This window comes from Uloborus diversus, chromosome 8 (assembly GCF_026930045.1).
Source record: "Uloborus diversus isolate 005 chromosome 8, Udiv.v.3.1, whole genome shotgun sequence".
NCBI lineage: Eukaryota > Metazoa > Arthropoda > Arachnida > Araneae > Uloboridae > Uloborus > Uloborus diversus.
In genome coordinates, this window is record NC_072738.1 from 53,690,081 (window position 1) to 53,707,819 (window position 17,739).

A 17,739-nucleotide genomic window follows, 5' to 3' on the forward strand; every position below is an offset into this window, starting at 1 on the left:
TTTGGTATAAGTGTTTTTCGACCGTAAGGAAGAGGTGCTCTTTAAAATGTTTCTTTTAAAATAATTTTGTTTTGTGAATTTTTCTCAAGCTCTTTTTTTTTCCGGGTTGGAGTGGAATTTTAATATTTTTCTAAATTTGATGAGGTTTTTTTTGAAACTCTCTTTTCTAAGGGAGGGGGAGCGCGATTTTAATTTTGATCTAATCGTTACTTGTATTTTAAATCTGATTCTTCCTAACAGGCGCTTTTAAATCTTCGCGAACCAAATAGTGGACCAATCTTCGGGGGGTTGGAGCAGGAGACGGAATTCCTTAGTACTTAAAATAAATGTCATATCAGTATTTTTTATTTCGTTTGTTAAACCTCACGTGATTTTTTTTTCTGCTGATTTGCATAGATAAGAACAAAAAAGCACGACGGAAAGCGGCACTAGATGCCCGATCGTAAATAAAAACTTGGCATGGTGATCATTGACCCTCTCTCTATATAGTTACCGAGTAGATAGACGGGTACCATGTTCGCAATAGTACGTAATGTTTCTTTTCACATAGTTACATGAAAATCAACTATTCCCATTTTAAAGAACCTTTCAATGTGTATGTTACGTTATAAATATGAGCTTGTTTTTGAATCGGCAAAAATGGACTCGATGTTTCTTGCGAATTGTATTTATGGCACTTTGTTTCGTTCATTTTGTTGTTGTTGTATAGTTATAAATAGATTCGCTGTTTTTCGCGAATTGTGTTCCGTGGATATTGTTTAATGCTAATTATTGTTTTGATCTCTTCTTTTTCAAAGTTTGGAAAACTGTTGCATGTTATTTTTTTTCAGAAAACCAGGTTTTATACGTGTTTTTCCTCATGAATCAGTAAACCTACGTTTAAAATTCATTTCAAAGGCAGGTGGTATTTTACATCATATTTGGTTCACTATATTCTACGCAATGAAATTCAGCACGCTGCTGTTGATTTGAGACAAAAATCGATCATTCTTTTTCCAATTTAAATTTTTTAGAGTGGGCTTCTAGCAGTTAAACTTCAGATTCAGGCAAGAGGTCTGATGCCTGAGACGATGAAAGTCCGACACAGTACTTCAAAGTTGTTGACCTGAAAGTCCTGCTGTCAGTCACTAAGTACAGTCGAACCTTGATATCTCGAACCTCCTTATCTCGAAACCCTTGATGTCACGAAAATAATTTTTCCCCTGCATTTTCTATAAAAACCCCAATGAATATTCCATAGTTATCTCGAAATTTATTTTTCGAAACCCTTGATATGTCGAAATTTGTGCACAAAAGCAAGTTTCAGTTGTCGTTTTTCTTAGACAATTTTTGTAGTAAAAACAGTTCCAGGGACCAGTTTTCATCTCTCTTCTTGGAAACTTTGATTAGGGGATTGAAGCAAGATAATAGGGAAGTGTTGGTATGAAAGGGGTGCTGTGTTTTCCCCAGAGTTTAGAATCTTTGTGCATTTCTCTCGAACATGTTGTCCACTTTGAGAAAAGGGGGTTGATTTTTCGCCAGTCAGATTTCAAGTGAAAACGGAAAATGCGTTCCTCATTTTCATCATTCTGCTTTTTTAACTCCTACAAAATGGCTACTGAAAAATATTTGGAATGTGGGGAGCTACTAGTTGAAGATAAGGATTTTTAAATTTTTAGGTGAAAAACCAAGTTGAAGTTGTTCATTTCAAAATCTCTTCCTGTGCACTTTCGACAATTATAAAATTTCAAATCTAGTAAAATATTGAAGACTACTTTATTGATCGTAATTCAAAGTGGTCTCATATTACATATATAAATGCATATAGCGTACTGTAATAAATGCATGTAACGTAGATGTAATTGTGAGAATTTCTAATGTAATTTTTTCAAAACCTTGATAACTCAAAAACTTGATATCTCGAATTTTTTTCCTGTCCCGAAAGATTTGAGATATCGAAGTTGTACTGTATACTCATACCCACAGAGATCATATCATGGGTGAAAGAGAATGGAGAAAATTTCCTTCCCCATCAGGTTCGTGTCCAACTTGTGGAGGTAGTAATAACTGGTGGTGCCCTCTCTTGATAGATAATCCAGTTAATTACGTTCTGTGTGAAGAATAATGATGATTACTCGGTATTCCTATCACTTTCATGGCATTGGAAATGGCGAACGCATAAATGGGCCATTCCGTTTGAAACGGGACAGTTTTCAGTATATTTTGTTTTATGAATATAAATAAAACGAGCTAGAAATTTTATTTTTGATACAAACAGTAAGGATTTGTCATAAGAGCTCCGTAGAACATTAAACTTACTGTTTTTAAATAAAATAATTGATGAATACGCAATAAAATGCCGGTGACGGAAGGTGCAATTTTTTGCATGCCGTTCAGTTATTTTCTTCAAACTGAGTGACTTTTGATGTTCTACATAGTTCTTAAGACAAATCTTGACTGTTGCTATCAAAAATAAAATGTCTAGTTTGTATCATTTGTACTTATTAAACAAAATTTTGCGACAAAAACTACTCAAAATTTCCCGTTCCGTCATATGGACAAACACAAATCCCTCCACGTTTGGGGGAACAAAATTATGTTTTTTTTACTCGTGGAACAGCATATAAAGGTCGTGGCAGGTGCCAGCGTGCCAAACATGATTTGAAAACGCAACCTAATACTTTTAAGCTCCTCAAAAAAAACACAATTAGGATTTTTTTTTTTTTTTTAATTGTCCAATAAATATATTTCGACTTAATTGGCAAGTTTTTGAAGAAAACTGAACTTTTCCAACAAAATAATGTAAGAAATAAAAGAATAAATTAATTTCAGAACAAAAATCAGCAAAACAATAAATGTGGGAGAAGGATCGAAATGCACACAAATACTCACACGTACTCATTCATCCACACGAAAGAATATACAAATTTTGATCAAGAAAAAAAAATCTGAATACCTATAAAAATAGTTTTCGTGACATTAAAAAAGGGCTCTCCTGCAGCAAATGCTTTGAATCTAAGATTTATTACTGCTTCTCTGTCTTGCTAATAGCGATTGTCAGGAAAGCACGATTCTTCCATTTCGAATACGCGCACGTGTTTTGGCTCTCTGAAGCAAAGGGATATAAAACTGGAAATTTAATTCTGAGTGGGTCTTTTTTTTCATTGGAAAATGTTTCTATACCAGTGGCGGCGATTCGGGGGGGGGGGGGGGGCAACCACCTTTCTCCCACATTTTTTGTTTTAATTTGTACTAGTGGTACCCGCACGGCTTTGATCGTATTAGAAAATTAAAAGGTCATTTAGTTCGCTTGTATACTTACAAATAATGGATGGTGAATTTCTTGCCAAATTGTTCACCCATGTTAAAGGTTCCCCGTTAGGATAATTTGTTCGGTAAAATGTACTTAAAATTGGAATAGAAATAGAACAAAATCGAATTTTCGAAAAATTGCTTTGAGGTACAACACACTTCCGTGCTAGAAACTAATTTTGTGCCAAATTTCATGAAACTCGACCGAACGGTCTTGGCGCTATGCGCGTCACAGAGATCCTGACAGAGAGGGATCCAGACAGAGAGAGATCCATACAGAGAAATATCCAGACAGAGAGAGATCCAGACAGACTTTCGGCTTTATTATTAGTAAATATATCTGTTTACAAAACATTATTTAGCTTTATCATAAACAGTAACTTTGAGTTTATGTATTCATTGTTTAGATATTAGTAAATTAATTGTTTAATTAAAACAAGCCATATTTGCTTAATGATATTATTACCAAGTGTTTGTGACATCTGAAAATACTTTGAGGTTAATAACGTAAGTCTAATTCATGTCTGAGTGGTTGTCATGGGGAAAGTTATTGTATACATAATTCATCAAAATCTGAAGACAAACGTGAGTTAAGCTGTTAAAAATCCATCAATTACCACTCATGTGCTGTAAAAAAAAAACAGCCTTAGCAAAATGTTGTACTTTTTTTTTTTGCTACCGCTAAAAATCCTATAGGCTTTAGTTGTCGTTTTTTTTTTTGCCCCCCCCCCTTTTCTGTCCCAATCGCCGTTTTGTTCTATATTGAGTTATTACCCGGTTACACATTTGCAAAATCTCGATGGCTAAAAATAAATCGATCCTGAAATTCTCGATGGTATTATGTGAATAATTAAAAAAAAAAAAAATCAAAATAAAAGTGAACAAAAGAAAAAATTATTGACATTTTTCAACATAAAAACTAGTTTAACTTGCGTACCATTCTTTAAAAAAAAAAAGTTTTTCACTGACTGGACATGCGGTTTCGCGTAGTATTTCCTTCATTTTTTCGATTTAAGTTGTATTTATCCATAAGTGTTTTCAAGAAAAATAATCTCATTTTACGCGATTAATCACTACTTGCACAATAACAACAACTTGCTACAAATAAATAAATAACTAAAAATAAAAGTTAACAGCTGTAAAAGTTCGTACAAAGTCCGTTTTACAAAGAGGCAACAGTAAAGGGGCCTTTTAAGGCCAAATCGAAGTGGTTTTTTTTTTTTTTAGAAAGTAATAAACTTATGGTATTTGATTGATATTCCACTTTGAATTATCCTAACTTTTACATTAAAATGATATTTATTTTAAAAAAAGAACTTCAGATTGGATTTCTTTACTCATAGTAATTAATGCAAATCAGAAACTAACTTTCATTTCACAAATTTATAGTAGTTTTTAAAAAATAAATATCATTTTAATTTTACAATTAAAAGGATATTTATTTTTAAAAATGAGCTTCAGATTGGATTTCTTCACTCATAGTAATGCAAATCAGAAACTAACTTTCACGTTCACAAATTTATAGAACGTTATTTTCACCAAAATACCAGTACCCTACGAATATCAGCTAAACCACGATGCTTTTGAGACAAGAGCCGAGTAAATCATTTCCCTACTAAGTATGCAAAATAAGAGCAAATATTCAAAAATAAAAGTGAAGACTGAGCTTCTGACAAACATTCAAACTCCCAACAAAAAACTTCCAACTACTTCCATAGATTTCCACGGTATATACATATGCATATATACATGTTTACACATTCACACGTTTACATACAATTTAATTGATGATAGAAATCTTTCCACAAAGTAGTAGACTTTTCGTTGTAACAATAATCATTGATGCAGCGTCCTAGTACTGTACAGTAATCATATTAAAATTTGCTTATTCAACACTCAATTTTTATTTAGAGCTTAAACAACCAATGTGACGTGCTATTCAGGTGCAGTCAAAATTAATCAAAAGTTATATGTACATTCCTAATGCAGCAAGATACAATAGTCTCTTTTAAGTGTTCAAAATGTCTCTCGGTTCAGGCGGAAAAATTAGATAGAGCCATAAAATAATTAAGAAACTTAACGACCACTTTTTACTTCCTTTTACAAAAAAGGAAGTATTGTATTCACGAAAAAATTTTCGTTCAAAAATCGGCCTTAATTTCTATTTTACACACCCCCGAATGAATGTTGAGTTTTTTTTTCGACTCGACCATGCGTGGATATACGCATAGGAACGTTCAAACACCCGAAATATCCATTTTGACGATCCCCGAGTTAATTACAACGAGTTTTCTCGTAACGTCCGTATGTACGTATTTATCTGTGTATGTGCGTATGTGTGTATGTGTGTATGTATCTCGCATAACTCAAAAACGGTATGTCCTAGAAAGTTTAAATTTGGTACGTGAACTCCTAGTGGGGTCTAGTTGTGCACCTTCCCTTTTGATTGCATTCGGATGTTCCTAAGGGGGTCTTTTGTCCCTTTTTGGAGGGAAATCATTGTTAAAATCGATGTAAACTCAAGTGGTGTTATAATTTGGCGGACACTTGGCAATATATCACCAGTTTTTAATGCCAAGTTTTGTCACCAACTTGGCGACAAATTTGGTGGTTTTTTTTTTTTTTGAGCAATTACGATTGCTTATTGCTTTCATTTCACCATCCTTGATGTTGTGGTTCCTTTTTCAGCTTGGACCAGGCACACCAGCACCACCGCCCACCGGTCTCTGCAGGCGCGGCTCCGAGCACTACCTCCTGGAATCCGTTTCTCCTGGTCGATGGCATCCATGTCCTGCACACACGCGCGCTCATACACACTCATACACACACAAGCCTTTACACACATACACACAGGCCTACGTGCATAAATACAGGTCTACGCACACACACACAAGCCTACACATGCACGCACGCGCGCCTACACATACACACTCGCCTGTACACACACACACACACACACACACACACACAACTATGCACACGTAACCGCCCAGTAGGAGAGGTAGGCTTGGGGGGACAGGAGTTGTTTCTAGAAACAGTAGCCCTCAATGAGTAGGGCCTTGTCGCAACTCGTGATTGCGAAAAACATAATTTGGATTCAAGGTGTCAAAGTTCAAATTAATTTCTTTCTTTTTTTTTAAATCTTATTTTGATTTGGCCACTGTTGGTGATATTTAGAGAGTAAACTATTGAATCATATTAAAATTGCCAATAATGGGAAAATGACATTAAATTGGAGTAAAAGGAAGTCATGTGATGCACACATCACCTCGTTTTTGTAAAGCTGATATTTTTGACACTGTATGTTTTTGTTTCGAAGTATAGATATACAAGTGAACATGTCTTTATCTGGAAGTCAAACGCATTGTGTTACAAAAATAAAATTAGCCAAGAGATGAGATTAAAGTTCTTCTTTTATAATGATTTGTATGATTGGATTGTTATAAAATGGACATTTGTTTATAAAATTCTTAGTGATTTATACCTTTGAATAGTAATAAAAAGTTGTGAGTTGCCACTCAATTCTAGAAAACAAAAATCCCTATGTTTTCCTCGTATGAATGTGCATAATTACAAACGAGCGAACACTGATACTTGAAAAATAACATTAATATCCTGATAGTTTCATCGCAGGGGTTAAAAAATCCCAAATGTATAAATAAAAATAAGGGGAAATGAAGAAGAATTCATTATAACTGAAATAATAGCATGGTGATTGAATATACTTAACGTTTTATATCAGTATAAAAAAAAAAAGACTTGGGCCTTAAAAGATAAGAAAATGCAAAAGTTAAGCAGAATAATGAATATTTATGTTTCGTTGCTCTCTTAATTTCATTCTCTCGAAATTAAAGTAGCATAAAATTCAAATGCACGTCAAATAAAACAGCAATGTTTTTTGCTGTTCTGATAGACATTTAATGTTCATTTTAACAAATAAGCAAAAAAAAAAATTTTTTTTTGAAGTAAAATTACCATTATTTTATTTTATTTTATTTATGAATTTTATCATTATTATTAATAGTAATATTATAAATATTATTATTATTGGTAGTTTAAATATCTGGGAAGTCATTTTTAAAACTTAAATTTTATAAATAAATAAATAAATTAAATTGAATTCCCTACACTTTCCAGGTTTTTAAGGAATTTTTTTAATTCCCTAGATGCTTCCTGTTTTTTTTTCCTTGTTCATTTTCGAATTTCCTGTATTTTTCTTTTTTTTTCAGATTTCCCTGCGTTGGCGTGGCAACCCTGGTTGAGTAAGATGCTATTGAAATTTCGATTTAAAAAAAAAATGAACATCATGCCTTTTGCCTCCGAGGAAAAGTTATGTAGAACTGTTTATGAACCAAAACTAAACGAAAATATCCTAGCTTGTTCTCTGTTGGACACATCCAGGGGTGCTCATGGGGGGGGGGGGGATTATGAAACAAGTTGCACCATCAAAATTTCGGGAGAATTTTCAAATTTATTTATTTTACTTTATTTATTATTTTTTAAATTATGTTTCTATTTTATTTAATTTATTTATTTATTTTGCGCGTGTGTGTGGGTATGTCATTTGCGTAGCACAGAACTTGTCTAATAAAATAATAATAATAATAACAATAAAAAAAAGGAATGAATAAGTAAATCATTAAATAAAAATATTCAAAAATGATACACAAAATTAAAAAAGAGAGCTAAATATAAAAAATAAAATGAAAAAAGGAAGGATGGTTGAGAAAGGTTTTTTCGGGGGAGGGGGATTTGTGCCATTGAACTTGGGGGGGGGGGGTGGCGGACGGGTATCCCTGGACACATCTATAATTACTCAAGTAACTTCGAAACAAAATAAATACATGTCGTCTTCGCAAATTTTCCTCCTGCTCTCTGAACCATAAATTTCATCATATCTACAAAACAAGCCAATTTCGCGAAATGGCGACATTGTTTTCGAGAGATCTCAATCCCTCCGTTTCTATCAATTGGATAGACTTCTTCTGGCAGACTAGGTTAAATAATCGTTATGGAGAGTGTTACGAGCACCGTCAACGACCATTACTTCCTCTGCGAAGATAAATAACGGATAGAATCATTAAGACGCTCTTTTCAACGTCATTTATCGATGGCGTTTAACGCAGACGTCATCTACAGGGGACACTTTATAATTAGGGGGCATGATATTGGAATCATGAAATCGACCGCTCTTTTCCTTTTCTTACTTTCTCTTTTTCCTTTTTCTTTGACGTTAATAAAGTATAATTCATTTCTTCAAGGGCTTATTCAAATTCTTCCCGGACGGATCTTCAAGTTATTTTTTAAAAAATTACAAAAGCTTTTACCTTTACACTGCTGAATGAAAATATTTTCTAACTTTGTTCCAAATACAGTAAATTCCCAATTATCCGGGGAAGAAAAAATCCGTAAAACAAGAAATCCAGGTATGCCAGTGTTCTACGAATATATACTCATTTCCTGCCACTCCATGGTATTAAAAACACATGTAAATACGTTTAAATACACCGCCAGCTCAGTTATTCCATCCGAGGACTCCAGTTTCGTGCTTTTTGGCATTCATCAGCCCAAAATAGGAAGTAACTGAGCTGGAGGCAGAAAAACCTTGTAAACGAGCGAAGAGAGCCAAACAAACTGGTAGCTAATATAGAATTAGCACACCGGACCGTAACCAGATCTTGCAAAAATTTACTGCAAAACATGTAAATACACTTCAGATAAATTTAACATACACAATACATGCAGTTAAAAAAATTGTGTTCCGTAAAGAGACACGATAGAAGTAAGACTTTTATTTATTTATTTATTTATTTACATTCTGAACTGTCTCTTCACTCGCACGATTTCTCTCACACCACTCTCTTGTTCTTTCTGCGCATGACTTAGGCACATTCACCACAAAATTGTATATTTTGATGAATAAAATAGATTATAAACAACAAGTAAACTAAAGAGTACCCGAAACCTGCTCTCTAATTGTTGCCAAAAACAATGAAAATGATAGCAATTGTAAAGTTAATTTTGTTAATAAAAGTTAACTATCTGATTTTAAGGCTGAACCTAAGCAACGTGAATTGCGCTTTTAAACTGATGACTTGTCTTGAATCAAAGAAATGTTCAAAAACCTGCATTACTTGAAGAGTTACTTTATAACTACAATTTTTTTTCATTGTTTTTGGCTAAATTAAAAGCAGAAGTATTTTATCTTTACAATTACTATTATTGTTCCTTCTTCTTGCCAACAATTAAAAAACAGCAACGTCACTTCCGTCACACAAAACGGTCGCGGATCAGAATTTCAAAGTCTCGCATAAAAAGTTTCACTTCAAAACATTTTTCATGCCATGTACCAAATGCTACTTTTTCCAACGGTATTATGAACTTCTGAAAATCAAATTGTACTCAAGTCTTCATTTACTGGTAAAACTGCGCTACATAAATAAATCAAACGCATTATCCAAGCACGTGACACTCTGAATGTTCTCCTAGGAGTAGAAGATGTTATGCCTGTTTTTTCGACGCCATTCTTTCCTTCCTCAACTTTTCAAACTTAATTCTGCCTATCTATCTATTATATGCGCACCCATTATCAAGCGTTATAAAACCTCCAACTGACAAATGTCTTCCTTAAAGGTATATAAATAACAACGTCAACCATTAAGGCCACCGCCGAAGAAATCGATTAGACGACAGTCCGTGGTGTGAGGGTCATTTGGGGGAAATTATTGTCAGAGATCATCCCGAGGAAAGTGTGATCTCTTGTGGCACAAACTAAAACGAAGTTTAACCATGTTTTGACCCCAAAATTAAGCTGGATAATTAATCATAATCTAATATTTCATCAACGTATCGATTTTTATGCGTGGATGGAAATAAGCAGATCCTATTTTGACGTGGGTCGAGCTTGGAATTTCTAGAAAGCTTGGGGCCTTCTTGGGATGAATAAAAATTAGGCTTGATAGTTTGGAGACTTGCACACATAGTTGAAACTGAAGGAACAAAATATCAGTGTCGCAAACCAAAGGCAAAAAAAAAAAAAAAAAAAATCATTTGAATTTTGCCGTCTTGAATTCAAATTATGTTTTTCGCAGCAATGAATTGCGATAGGAGTCTACTCGTTGGGTTTCTTGTTTCTTCAAATGGAATGGAATGGAAATAGTCAAACAATTTGCACTCGTCACGTAATGAGTGATGATTTTCTAGAATAGGTAATGCCAGGCATATCCATATAAAAAGAAATAGTAATTACGATGAGGTAATAAAGATAAAGATATCTGCCAGTACATTTATTATAAAGATTTACAGCGTATAACGTAATGTATATTTCTTTCTTATCAATCTTAGATGATAGGAATTAGTAATTTAGAAATTTTGCCTTTAGATGAAGTTTTGCAGTTTAAGTTCATCTATATAGGGTTTTCTTCCTGAAAAAAAAATGATATTTTGCAGAATAAAAACTCCTTTTTTAATGCAAAGTCTGCTTGAGTTAAGCCGTGAAAAAAATACAAACACAATCAAAGATCAAACAGCAGATGATTTGTAACAATAACGGCGAAGGTTTCGATCTCTAAATAAATATTAAAAGCAACTGTCGTCATTGAAAACTGAAAACGAAGAGCAATATCAACCTCGGTCAAACAAACTTAAACAATTCGTGACTGTTCAAAAAAAAAAAAAAAAAAACTTAACACCGGCAAGAGATAAGTTCGTCTAAAAGGTTTCCAAAATGGCAAGGATTCCTCTTATTCGAGTTCTAATTCATAGTTTAGAACAGGAATGGAACAGGTACTTTTTGCAAATACATCATACTTCTGCGCATGACTAATTATTTGCCTCCAGAGAAAAGATAAAATATTTCCGTAGACAGCATGTTCCAATTCATCTGATTCACTTATGTGACAGGTGTGTGTACACAATTGACGTTGTAGAATAAGACGTTCCTTCCGCTAAAGAATTACCTCAACGTGCTAGTAATAAAAGAACAAAAAATGTTATTAAACTAATATGTTGTGGCCATCTCACGAAACTTTCTTCTATATCTTTCTGGTAATTCTGATCCCTCCCCATGCTTGACGATGAAGCAATATTCCCAACAAAAACAAAATTAAACACGCCAAAACTTGATGACCATCCCAACTCCCCATTTATCTCAAAAGCAAAGCAAAGAATGAAAATTGAAAATTATTTTAAAAGTCTCTCTTAAAATAATTACAAACATTTATTTGTTAACAAACACAAGATGGCAACAGTTAAAAATTTTAAATCATCGCGATTTTCTGAATATTTTCCTACAGTTAAAATCACGCGAAATATGCAGACGACAGTTTATTACGATTTATCTTTCTTATTGTTGCATTAATAAAGCTATTTTTAGTCGCACAAAAAAAAGAAAAAAAATCAGCCCCCCATGGAGCGATTGGCGCCAAAATTGAACCAACGCCTGCTGACAAATGGATTCACATTTATTCCAAATTTCATCCAGAATGTAGCATTACTTCTTGAGATATGGCACTTACAAAGAAAAAAAAGAACGTTCGATTGCGCCACCCCCTTTTTAGCTATTGACACCAAAATAGAATCAGCTCTTATACTCTCTAGGGGCTACTTGTCGATAAATTTTTGTTTGATTCCGTTCATTATTTCTTGAGATACTGCAGTCACAATAGACAAAAAAAAAAGTTCTATAGCTCAACCCCCATTTGAGCTATTGACACCAAAATTGAATCAGCACCTGTACCTATTAGGGGCAACATATGGACCAAATTTTGTTTGATTCCGCCAGTTACTTACTGAGGAATAGCAGGCACTTATAACTCAAAAAACGTCCCATTGCTCCACCCCCCTTGGAGGAATTCGCGCCAAAAATCAATTGGCACAAGTTCACATAGCGGCACATATGTGTACCAAATTTTATTCGATTTCATGCGATAGTTTTTACTGTAGAGTGGCCACAAAAAACTGGTCACGCACAGGCGTGAGACACACGGGCACAGACAGACAGACATTTTCCAAAAATGGTCGAAATGGACTAAGCACACCTCAAAACGTTCGAATCCATCAAAATTCGAAAATTTGCACGAATCCAATACTTTTTTCTATATATTAGATATAGGAGAAAGTAAAAAAATGACGCAGTTTATACCAAGTAACTTGCAAAACCACATTAATTTGGACTAATAGGAGATCCAGGGTGTCCGAATTAATGATGGTGAGGATTAAACAAAATAAACTATAAATTGAGCAAAGGTGCATAAATAAACTACTGGACACAGTAAAAGTTGTGTTTTGAATTCAAGAGAATGAAATTTAAAACTACATAAGAGAAATTAAGGGTAGTATGTACATTAGGGTTTTTTAAAAAACTTATTTTCAACTAGAGTCCAGGACACCCTTTATTTTTTTTAGACTTACCAGTAATATTATGCTGTAAAAGTTTTAGCTTAATTTAACTCAGCCGAAGCATAAAAAATGCGCCCCAAATTTAGAAACATTTAATTTCCATAGCTGTTTTTTTTTTTTTTTTTTTTTTTTTTTTTTTTTTGTAAATAATTATTTTATTGCAATGTATATGCATATTACTCGTGTATATTATAATGTGTAGCATTGTTTTAACAGTTCAATTTATTTTTTAACCCCCTCTCCCCATATAATGAAGTTTGAGGGAAGGGGGTTGAGCACCCTCTTTCAGTTGAAACAGGAAGCTAAAATTCCTCCAGTATATTACTTTCCACAAGTCTAAAAATATTGAGGGGTGTCCTGTTATCTAGGAGAAACTTTTCTTTTTTACATGTATTTTTGAACCACCCTAATGTGCATACATAATTTTGAAGGCCTACAAAAATACATTATTGTTCTAATTCACCTATTATTAATGTACAATGTACAATATGTTGTACAATGCAAAATCAAGAGCGAATCCAGAAATTTTTGTAAGGGGGATCAAGTTTCAAAGACCAGAGTTATACCTTCATCGCCTAAAATTATTAGTGAAGTGGAAGGAAAACGAAGTATAATTGTTACTTTCCTCAAAATATAATATATATATTGCACAGCAGCAAATATTATTTCTGATGTTCTATTAAATTAGCTGTATGTTTATTTTAAAAGAAAAGATTTTAAATTATTTTTACTGAGACATTGTTGTACTTGAAAAAAGTTCCGAGGGTTTTACTTCGGTATACCATTTCACGTGTACTAACAACGACTGCGCAACTGATGAAAAGTGTTTCTTGTCACAGGGGAGTCAACTGACCCTTTGACCCTCCCCTGAATCCACCCTTGTGTACAATGCATTCTAATATATTGTGCAATGTATACGTAATCCTCTTATATATAATAGCCGATGATCGAGTAACCCACGTGTTTCAACAATGAAACTCGCGCCACGGCATGGTGATTTTATAATATGTTTTGGTAATGTTTAACAAGCAGAGAAAGGATTTATCATGAGGCTGAACTCGATCCGGTAACTTAACTGCTTTATTGGTAAGACTCATTTCAGGGGGATGAAGAAACGAAAAAATGGTCAACAAGGAACGGTACCTACTGGAGTTTAGGGTTAATCCACTGGAATTAAGGCTACAATTTCAACTATCAAAATATCACCAAACCGGCAATGGCTTCGTTCAAATGCAGAAGCAATTTTCACACGTCATACCTTGACGAACGACTTCCTAGTAATAATAATAATAATGAAAATTATAATTATAAGCATCGTCACTATCAGTAGCATTTTTAACGCCTCTTCAAGCTTATATCACGCACTGAAAATTAGAAATATGTATCAAAATTTAGTCAAACATATTTTCAAGTTTTGTATTTTAAATAAAAATTCAGTTTTTATTTCGTAAAAAATTGGGAAAATATTAATATTACATTGGATGTTTCTTGTCTTTTTTTTTTTTTTTTTTTGAAAAAATGCCTAAATGTCAGAATACTACGCATCTCTTCTTTTCCTGCCATCTTCCATTTCATTCTTAGAAAGCTAGTTTTCTTTTGTAGGATTGATTGCTTTTACGGTTTTAATTGTCATGGTACATTTTTATCCTCCAAAATGAATTTCACTCAAAAAAAAAAAAAAAAAAAAAAGAAAGAAAATGTGAACGAGTAATTTCGCACCTTGAAAAAAAAAAAAAAAAAAAAAAAAAAAAAAAAAAAAAACTAGCAATATCTCTGATTATTATTATATAGTCTTTTCCGAAATACAAAAAAAAAAAAAAAAAAAAAAAAACATCCAGTGATCTAAAAAATTTATAAAGTCCTTTGTAAAAAACTTACACAAATTAAAAGATTCTGTTGAGTAAAAGAAATAGCCTAGAACGCAGAAGATTAAATTTATGTCATTCCTCGGTGATAAAACTCCGCAGGCAGCATGCCAACTCTGCCAACTCCATTTTTTAGGGTTTATAAGATCAACCAATCAAATCAAAGGGCAATGTATTGGAAGGTTTCATGAAACCCCAAGCGACATTTCAGAATATAGTGTGACATTTAAAAGAGGCAAAGTCTTCTTTTTTTTTTTTTTTTTTTCCAAACAAAGCTTCATTGAGAAAGTTGTGATAAAAATCTTCTTTTTATGGAAATTAACTTTTCTACCTTCATGTCATTAGGCATATTTCCTGTTCTATGGTCACATAGATGTTTCCAATCCATAGTTGTGCAATTTATAGTAATGAAATACATTCACTTTCATGGGCAGAATAATTTCAATAAAGTTTTATTGATTTTGCAAAAAGCAAATAAAAACTACGTTGTACTGGTGCAAGTAAATGGGCGCGGTACTTACTGCTAGGTATTTATAGAAAAACAAAAATTCTATTAAAATTATCGAGAATAGAAGTTATTATAAATAAATATAAATTCAAAAGAGCGGAGCTACAACACTAGGCTCTGAAATTTTTCGCCAAATTGAGTTGAAATGCAGGAAATATTTCCATCAGAATTTTAAATTGTAAATACTGTTTGAAAAATCCAAGGATGGACAAGAACACTCTTTAAAAAAATTGTGTGCTTAGAAAGACCTTGAAAATGATATGCTACGAGCCAATCCCTTGATTATTAATTTGGCAATACTGAAGGCATCTTATTGGCATATACTAATTTCTACAAATTTTAAATGCTTTCTAAAAAAATCCAGGACTGGGCTCCCGTTTGACCTTTTTAGGATTAACTTGGGTGACAGTGAAAATGGTGCGCAATGAGGTTCATTATTAACCAGGCGATGCTGAGGATATTTCGGTGGTATTCATTGAAGTTTATGTCTACTTGATGAAATATCCAGGACTGGACTCCCTTTAAAAAAAAAAGATGTGTTTTGGATGCCATTGAAAATGATGCGCCATGAGCTAATTTTTTGATTATTAATCATGCAATAACATTGGTGTAGTCAGAGGGGTGCAGGGAGGGTTGTGCCGTTGCTTGCCCTTCCCTAATAGGAATCCTGGTTACGTCCATGGGCATTTTGGTCACATACATAGACGTTTTTAAATACTCGCTGAAAAACCCAGGGCAGATGGACACCTGTGGCTTGCTTGGAAATTTACTCTTTGTCTGCTTTGGATGACACTGAAATCAGTGAGCTGTGAGCGAACCCCATGATTATTAACCATGCAATGTCGAGTGCTTTTCAGTCATAACCTATTATCCCCATTTCCTGCCAAGAACTTGACTACATACCTTGGGTGCTGGTGATTTCTTACACAAATTCCGATAATCAACCTTCATTTGGATCAAAGTGGCTCCTCAATTCACTCAAGCGGAAGAGGGCTTTCAACAAGGAAATGACCAATCGGCAGAACATCGAGTGCGCACAGGAAATATGTTTGACGCCCTCAGACACTTCCTCGTGACTGTATAACAGCGGAACGTTACAGTCAGGAAGTAAATAAACAAATGACCACTTGACTCTGTGTCAACACTTTTAAAACTCATTGTCGGGAACTAGTCCGATCCGCTTTTGATGTCTGTCTTCGAAGAAGATGATGGTGCATATTCATGAGTTGAGATTAATGGGGGTAAGAAAGTATTCAGGAGGAAGTTGGGTTGGCCTTCCTTTTATAGTCAGTGTTGAAATGTGCTTTTAGCATCACGGAACTCAATATTTGAATCTGGTGACCCGAGGACATTTCCCCTCTGTGAGAAGAGAATGACATGAGACAGTTTTGGGGTGCATGGTGACCACATGAGAAATTTTATACATTTTTTCCCTCTCAAAGTGTATCTTTTTAGCTTTACAGCGATTTAAATACATATTTAGTTTATTTCGCAGGTAATTTTTGTTTTATTTTTTCTTTTTTTTTTCAGATTTGCAATTATAATCAGAACTGCGGGGTAAGAGTCGAAGAGTCAGAGTCAGGCTGATTTTGGAGGAAAGGAGTCGAAGGCTTAACATTCCAAGAGCCAAAGTCAGTCATATTCCGTCAAAGTCCACCACTCTGCCAGTGCTTGAGGAGTTGGAGTCGGAATGATTTTGGAGTAAAGGTCGGAGTCAGAATCAATCCTTTTCGCTCCGACTCCGCCGCCCTGGTTATAATAGCAGCAACCAATTTTAATATCTCTTTCAAAAAGAGAGTCATTATAAATCTTGTTTTTCCTCTGAGGATTCAATCTTCTTTTTGCATTAGGTACCCAACCTACGGCCCGCGGTCATATATGGTCCGTGAGTTGATCCATGTGGACCAACTTTGTGCTCAACGACGGGCTAACTATATATTATGAAACCTCCAAAAATTACTGATCATATTCATTCAGTGTTTTGAATGATCGTGGCAAATTTGAAGTTAAATATAGTCATAAATAGTTTTTAAAAAACAGATGCAAAGTTCGTATCAATAAAATAAGCATGCAGTAATAGTGACGGCAATTTTTGGTTAGTAATTATCTTTCATTTTCTTTGTTTTTCTATGCTATCATGAAAAACTTTAAACTTTAAATAATATAATTTAATTGTTTGTTCTGGCCTGCAGCATTCATCTTAATATGAGGTGTGACCGGCGGGCGAAAAAGGTTAGGCTCCACTTCTCTCCTTGATCTACAGTCGACTCCCGCTAAAACGCGATCCGACCTACGCGAAATGGCTATAACGCGAGTTTTTCAGGAACAACGAATTTTAGAGCTAAAGCGAATTTCTCGCTCTCAACACGAAAATATTTGAAAAGGAATAGTGATGCAAAGTTTCGGCTTTGTTATTGACTACTAAACAAAAATTCGTTTATGTACTTTCATCTTTTCAGAACCACTGCCTGCGCAAGTTCCCACATACAGCACTATAAACATAGCATTGTTATTCAGTAAATTACCGCCCATTAGCCAGGGCTAAAGCGTATAGCATTGTTAGTTTGCATGTATCACCCCACTCCTAATTTATCATTTATTTATTCTAAATATGAATGGTGATGAAATATTGTGGCACCAAGGCACGCTGTTTCATCTAAAGTTTGAAGATGGAAA